The 6,116-nt window shown below is 34.2% G+C and overlaps 1 long non-coding RNA gene across 1 annotated transcript; it reads left to right on the top strand.

Moving 5' to 3' along the window:
• LOC138309177 (uncharacterized) lies at positions 1 to 6,056 on the top strand. Its single transcript, XR_011206211.1, has 2 exons — positions 1 to 564; positions 876 to 6,056. It is a non-coding gene; the product is annotated as an uncharacterized lncRNA (long non-coding RNA).
• The last annotated feature ends 60 nt before the right edge of the window (positions 6,057 to 6,116 follow it).

Below are 6,116 nucleotides of genomic sequence, written 5' to 3'. Positions count from 1 at the left end.
ATTAAGAACTAATGGTCTCTCAATTAGTTCAGTTTATCAGATGAAGACAAAAGAGTTACGCCCCCTGTCCTTCTATAGCAGTGGAACTCTCCTGTTGGGAGGTGAATAAAATCCTTTTTAATCTAGTTTACGTACAGGGAAGGTGCACAATATTTGCTCCCATAGATTTGTTTGCCAAAAAAAAAAAAAAAAATCGCTTGTTGAAGTTTTGTGGTGCCAGCAGTAATTTAGTGTTCATACGGACATTCTTTGTGTGTCTGTTATACAGAATTGGTTTGTATTGAAGCGGATGTCGTTCGATTTTGATATATCGTGTGGTCAGCCGTACCGCATGGTGCGGCCATGGCCTTCCTACCATCGAACACGTGTTCGTCCCGGTTCCAGTTGTTAACACCGTTTAAAAAGAAATGTCTTGTTCCTGGCATCGTCGCTAATATTTTGCCGGAATTTTACTGCATTATCCCATACCGGAATTTATTTCGGTATTTTTATTTTATTGTAAAATTAATCTTGCACTTCTAGTTCATAGCAAACGGAGTTAGCATTAGCGGAGACATGAATTAGGTATTGATTTTGAGTATTACTATTTTTATTCGTATCGTGATATATTTTTCAGACTGTAAGTCGTCATTATTTTTAATGTAAGTGGCGATAATTAATTCGTTTAAGTTGTGTTTGGACTTTGGTATTGTCGTTGATGGGAGTTGCTGCCCTTTGATCATGTGTAAGTGTTGTGTCATCCTCGGTGCCCCGGGCGTTATATATGCTAACGCTGATAGGTAAATTTCCAATGCCGAGTTACCGAGGATGTAGGGGCATGTTTGTATGTCGGATAATGTCGACATGTGTTCTATATGTCCTTATTTGAGTTTCAGTCGTGCGGGGTAAGGGAAAGCGACCCTCGAGGCTCTCTACCAGCCCCTATGTAAGGAACAAGAATGGTTCCATGTCGTTGAGTGCAGCAGCCAGTCGGAGTGAGAATGGTCCCAGTACTTCGAGTGTTACAGCTCCAGCAGTAGCTAGTGGGGGTAACATTGTAGATGATAAAGACAAGGCAAATCTATTAAATGAATATTTCTGTAGGTTTACTAATATTGACGATAGCAAGTGCCTATTTTACAGTTGAAAACTAATAGTGTTTTAAATAATCTACTTGTTACTTCTAATGAAATTTGTGATGTTTTAATTAATTTAAAGCTTGGAAAAGCTTCAGGTAAAGATGGTATAAGTCACCATAGACTTAAATACATGGCTGATACAGTTTGTAAACCTCTTAAGGTTCTTTCATCTACCTGTATATTTCCAAATGAATGGAAAATGGCTAAAGTTATGCCTCTCTTTAAAAAAGGAGATAGACATTCTATATCAAACTATCGTCCCATTTCTCTCCTTTCTACTGTTCACAGTTGGGAAAGTGTTTAAAAGGGTAATGTTTAAGCACGTGCATAATTATTTAATAATAATAATAATTTATTTTACCAGTTTCAAGCCGGATTTATGCCTGGTCATTCAATAGTATACCAATTAATTGAAATAAATATACCATAACACATTTGTCTAAATCTCATACCCGGTATTTGTATGATATTCTGTGACATTTCTAAAGCCTTTGACAGAGTCTGGCACAAATGTCTTATAATTAAATTAAAATCATATGGTATTTCGATTGGGTAACCTATTGTCCTGGTTAGAAAATTACTTAAGAGAAAGACATCAAAACGTATTTATAAACAATTCTTCTTCTGATATTGGTATGATATGAGAAGATGTCCCTCAAGGCTCAATTCTTGGACCACTTCTTTTCCTTATTTATATAAATGATTTAGCTGATGAACTTCAATCAACAACACGTTTATTCGCTGATGACACTACCCTTATAAAGTCATCATCTTCATGTCGTGAATTAGAAACAGATTTACATAGGGATTTAGATAAATCAAATCGATGGGCAAAACGTGGCTTGTTTCTTTTAATCCTAATAAAACTGAGGTAATTTTTATATCAAATTTTGATAACATTGACAAATATTTGGACTTAATTTTTGATGGAACATTTTAGATTTTAGTAGTTTTCATAGACATTTTGAGGTCATTTTAATTCAAATGCTAAATGGTCTGATCACATCAATGAAATTTATAAATCAGTTATAAAAAAAAAAAAAAAAAAAAAAATAATAATAATAATAATAATAATAATAATTAGGAAAATCAAATATATGTTAAAGCATGATGCTCTTTTAAGAATTTATAAGTCTTTTATTTTACCTGTTCTTGAATATGCATGTGAAGTTTGGGACGGATGTTCTCAGGCTAATTATTAGCGGATTACCGTGTTATACTAGAAATGAATCATTATATTTTGAAACAAATTTGGAACCCCTTTCAGACAGAAGAGCTAAAAGAAAACTACAGTTACTTTATAAGATAAATAACTTATTACCTCCTACTAGGCTATCATAATCCTTATACTTTAAGAAATTGTGAAAGTTTCCAAATTCCAATTATCGACTCCACTACAACAAAATCTTTCTTTCCCACTACTTAAAGAAGCTCGAACAACTTAGATGTTAAAGTTAAATCTTTACCTTTTTCTTCCTTTAAACTAGCTCTTTCTCAGTCTATATCTATGAGTCTACCATGTTATTTTAATTATGGAGAAAGAAAATTTAATATTATACATACTAAATTAAGTCATCAGTGTAGTTCTCTAAACGATGACCTTTTCCGTGTAAATTTGGCACCAAATTCTATTTGTATAAATTGTGGCTACACTTGTGAAAATGCTAACCATTTCTTTTTTTTGTATGTTAAAATTATGCTGCTGCCCATACAGAAATGCTCCAAGTTTTAAATGATTTAGATATACAAGTAAATTTAAATTTATTACTTTATGGAAATGAAAACTTGGCTTTGGAAGTAAACTGTCATGTATTTGAACTTGTGCATTCATTTATAAAGTCCAGCAGAAGATTTGGAATTCTACATAATATTATAATACATAGTATATATCTTGTTGTTATATACTCTGACAAATATACCCGTAATTATTATTTATACCTATAGTATGTATGTCATCACCTGTAAATATTTTATGTTGATTGAAGAAGGCTTCTTAAGTTGAAATAACTGCCTAATCCATTTGTACATTTATGACAATAAGATATGTTTAAAAGTCAAAGGGTAACAGGGAACCGGTCCATGGTCCTTTATCAGCAGATCAGCTAGAGTCTGTTTTGAGCAGGTGTCTGCCAGGGTTGCCCAACAGCTAGTGGAAGCAGTCCATCAGGCAACTGAGCTGGTTTGCACAACTCCCCGGCCTGAAGGTACTAGTAATTCAGAATTCATTACAATCTTTGGCATGAAATGTAAGCCATTTTAACCCAATCCTACATCAGGTTCAAAGCGTTTGTGACGATTTGGGTGTTTCAGTATCATGCACTATAAGACAAAAGATAATCATTAGGGAATTTGTTGGCCTTGGGCAGCTTTTGTCAAAACCTGCCCCAATTGTTGAAGATAAACATTTTTCTGTTGTTAACGGGCAGTTGGTAATGTAAGAAAAACAAAAGAGTGTGAAGATAAATGACATTGATATGTGGACGGATGCTTTTACTATTTTCATTTCTGTCTATATATCTGCCCATCCTGAGGATATTTCTGGGTTGTTAAAGTATATGCATACAGTTAAGTTAGGGGCCAGGAGAACTGGGGGACTGACATGGAAATTTTATGACGAACAGTTTCGCCTTAAAAAGGTTCGTCACAATTCATTGCGATGGTATCAGGTGTACCAGGAGTTGTGGCTCCTCTATATGTATGGAAATTCTGGAGTAGTAGGTAATAAGTCTGGTCAAAAACAAACAGATGTCTGTAATTCATGTTAAGACTAAATGATAGAGTTGATAGCCATCTTCCTATCTCATGATTACCAGAGTTGTTAGTTAAGTTAATACAGATATTATCAGTGGTTTGTAGTCGGTATTATTTTCAGCTCGCCTTTTACAATTGTTGAACCACCAGCCCATTTAGTTATACATTGTGGGGTGAATGATGTAGCACAGGTTAATTCATGCGAGTTAAGGCATAGGCTGATATTAAGGATTGTTGACGAATTTTCAGGATATGTTCCCTACCAATAGACTGGTGTGTCAGCCATTTTACCTCGCATTAATTGGCGGGGTGAAGTTAATTTACAGTTAAACTGATTCCAGTGAGAATCATTAGCCAGATAGGGTCTTGCAATGGTAGGTGAGGTGGTTGTTACATTGAGACATCCAGAAATAACTGATAAGAACTAAGTTTTGTTTTCGGATGGTGTTCACTTGAGTCGGATAGTAATCTGTTTTTTTTTTGTATCGTTTGCAGCATTTGTAACTAGCACAGAAAGAGTTTCTTCTCCTTTTGGCGAATTAGGCACTTGGGCCTGGTTGCTTTAGTTTTAAGCAAATGTAGTTGGTAATTGTTTGGTGCACGTTTCGTTAAGTTGGTGCTTGCAGTCAGGACAATCATAAATCAAAAAAAAAAAAAAAAAAAAAAAAAAAAAAAAAATTGAATACAAAATTTATTGATTGATTTTGTTTTGCTATGCTGCATTGATTTGTATATTTTGGAGGAAGAGTTTGATATTGCTGGTTTTATTTGTGGTCGCCCTAATACGCCCAAATTTTGGTTGGGTCGGTGTCCTCTTTTATGCGATTTGCATAATTTTTGTGCGTACATTTGTTTGGTTACGCTTCCAGCAGAGCAATTGGCTCATTTTGACATCTGCTCTTCCTCATATTTGTTATTTTGGCACTTATTTGTATGGTGCATCTTGTTATTTTAGCATTTTATATGCCATTTTTGATATGGCTTGGCACTTATTTGTATGGTGCATCTTGTTATTTTAGCATTTTATATGCCATTTTTGATATGGCTTTACGCAGCAAATTTATTTATATTTGGCCATTTTTTCTTGGAATTGTCCTGACTGTAACGCATTTCTGTTGGCGGTGACAACATCTAATGTTGTCATTTGGCGGTGTTTCACTTGGAGCAACAGAAAATGCTGATATAGAATTTGTAAGTCTATTATATACAACAGCTTCTATTTTGTGGAATTTCCTGTTCCCAGTTTCCATTTTAATATTAGCTGTTTTTAATTCTCATGTTGAAGCTTTGGCCAACTTCTGCCATTCCTATTAGGTTAAAAATATATTCAAATATAGTTTAATATTCCCATTGAAGGCTAAGTATTATAATGAAGGTTGTTATTGATTGAATATTGATTGGATATTTTCAATTAAAATTAAGTCTTGGTAAATATCAATTTTGTGTTTGTCTTCTATTTGATAATAAGAACTAATGGTCTCTCAATTAGTTCAGTTTATCAGATGAAGACAAAAGAGTTACGCCCCCTGTCCTTCTATAGCAGTGGAACTCTCCTGTTGGGAGGTGAATAAAATCCTTTTTAATCTAGTTTACGTACAGGGAAGGTGCACAATATTTGCTCCCATAGATTTGTTTGCCAAAAAACCCACCCTTCCCACCCATTTTTCTATTGCTAGTGTGCTGATTGATATCTTGCGTTTCTGCTGTCGGTTTTTAATTTGTATGTTTCAGCTCATCACTTCCTGTGTGAAGATCCTTCGTCGAGGCTTCAGCATGATTTCCCAGAGTGCAGTGGAAGTTATTCCAGGGCATCACAGATTGTTTGGGACATATTGCGGTAGCAAGAATTATCTGAACTTTGTCGTGAAATTAATTGTTCCGTGTAAATTCCATTTGGCGGTGTTTCACTTGGAGCAACAGAAAATGCTGATATAGAATTTGTAAGTCTATTATATACAACAGCTTCTATTTTGTGGAATTTCCTGTTCCCAGTTTCCATTTTAATATTAGCTGTTTTTAATTCTCATGTTGAAGCTTTGGCCAACTTCTGCCATTCCTATTAGGTTAAAAATATATTCAAATATAGTTTAATATTCCCATTGAAGGCTAAGTATTATAATGAAGGTTGTTATTGATTGAATATTGATTGGATATTTTCAATTAAAATTAAGTCTTGGTAAATATCAATTTTGTGTTTGTCTTCTATTTGATAAATAACATCCACTAACCCATGTAAGGTTCCACTTT

Source organism: Argopecten irradians, chromosome 15, assembly GCF_041381155.1.
Source record: "Argopecten irradians isolate NY chromosome 15, Ai_NY, whole genome shotgun sequence".
Lineage (NCBI taxonomy): Eukaryota > Metazoa > Mollusca > Bivalvia > Pectinida > Pectinidae > Argopecten > Argopecten irradians.
This window is presented reverse-complemented; position numbering and strand designations above follow the sequence as displayed.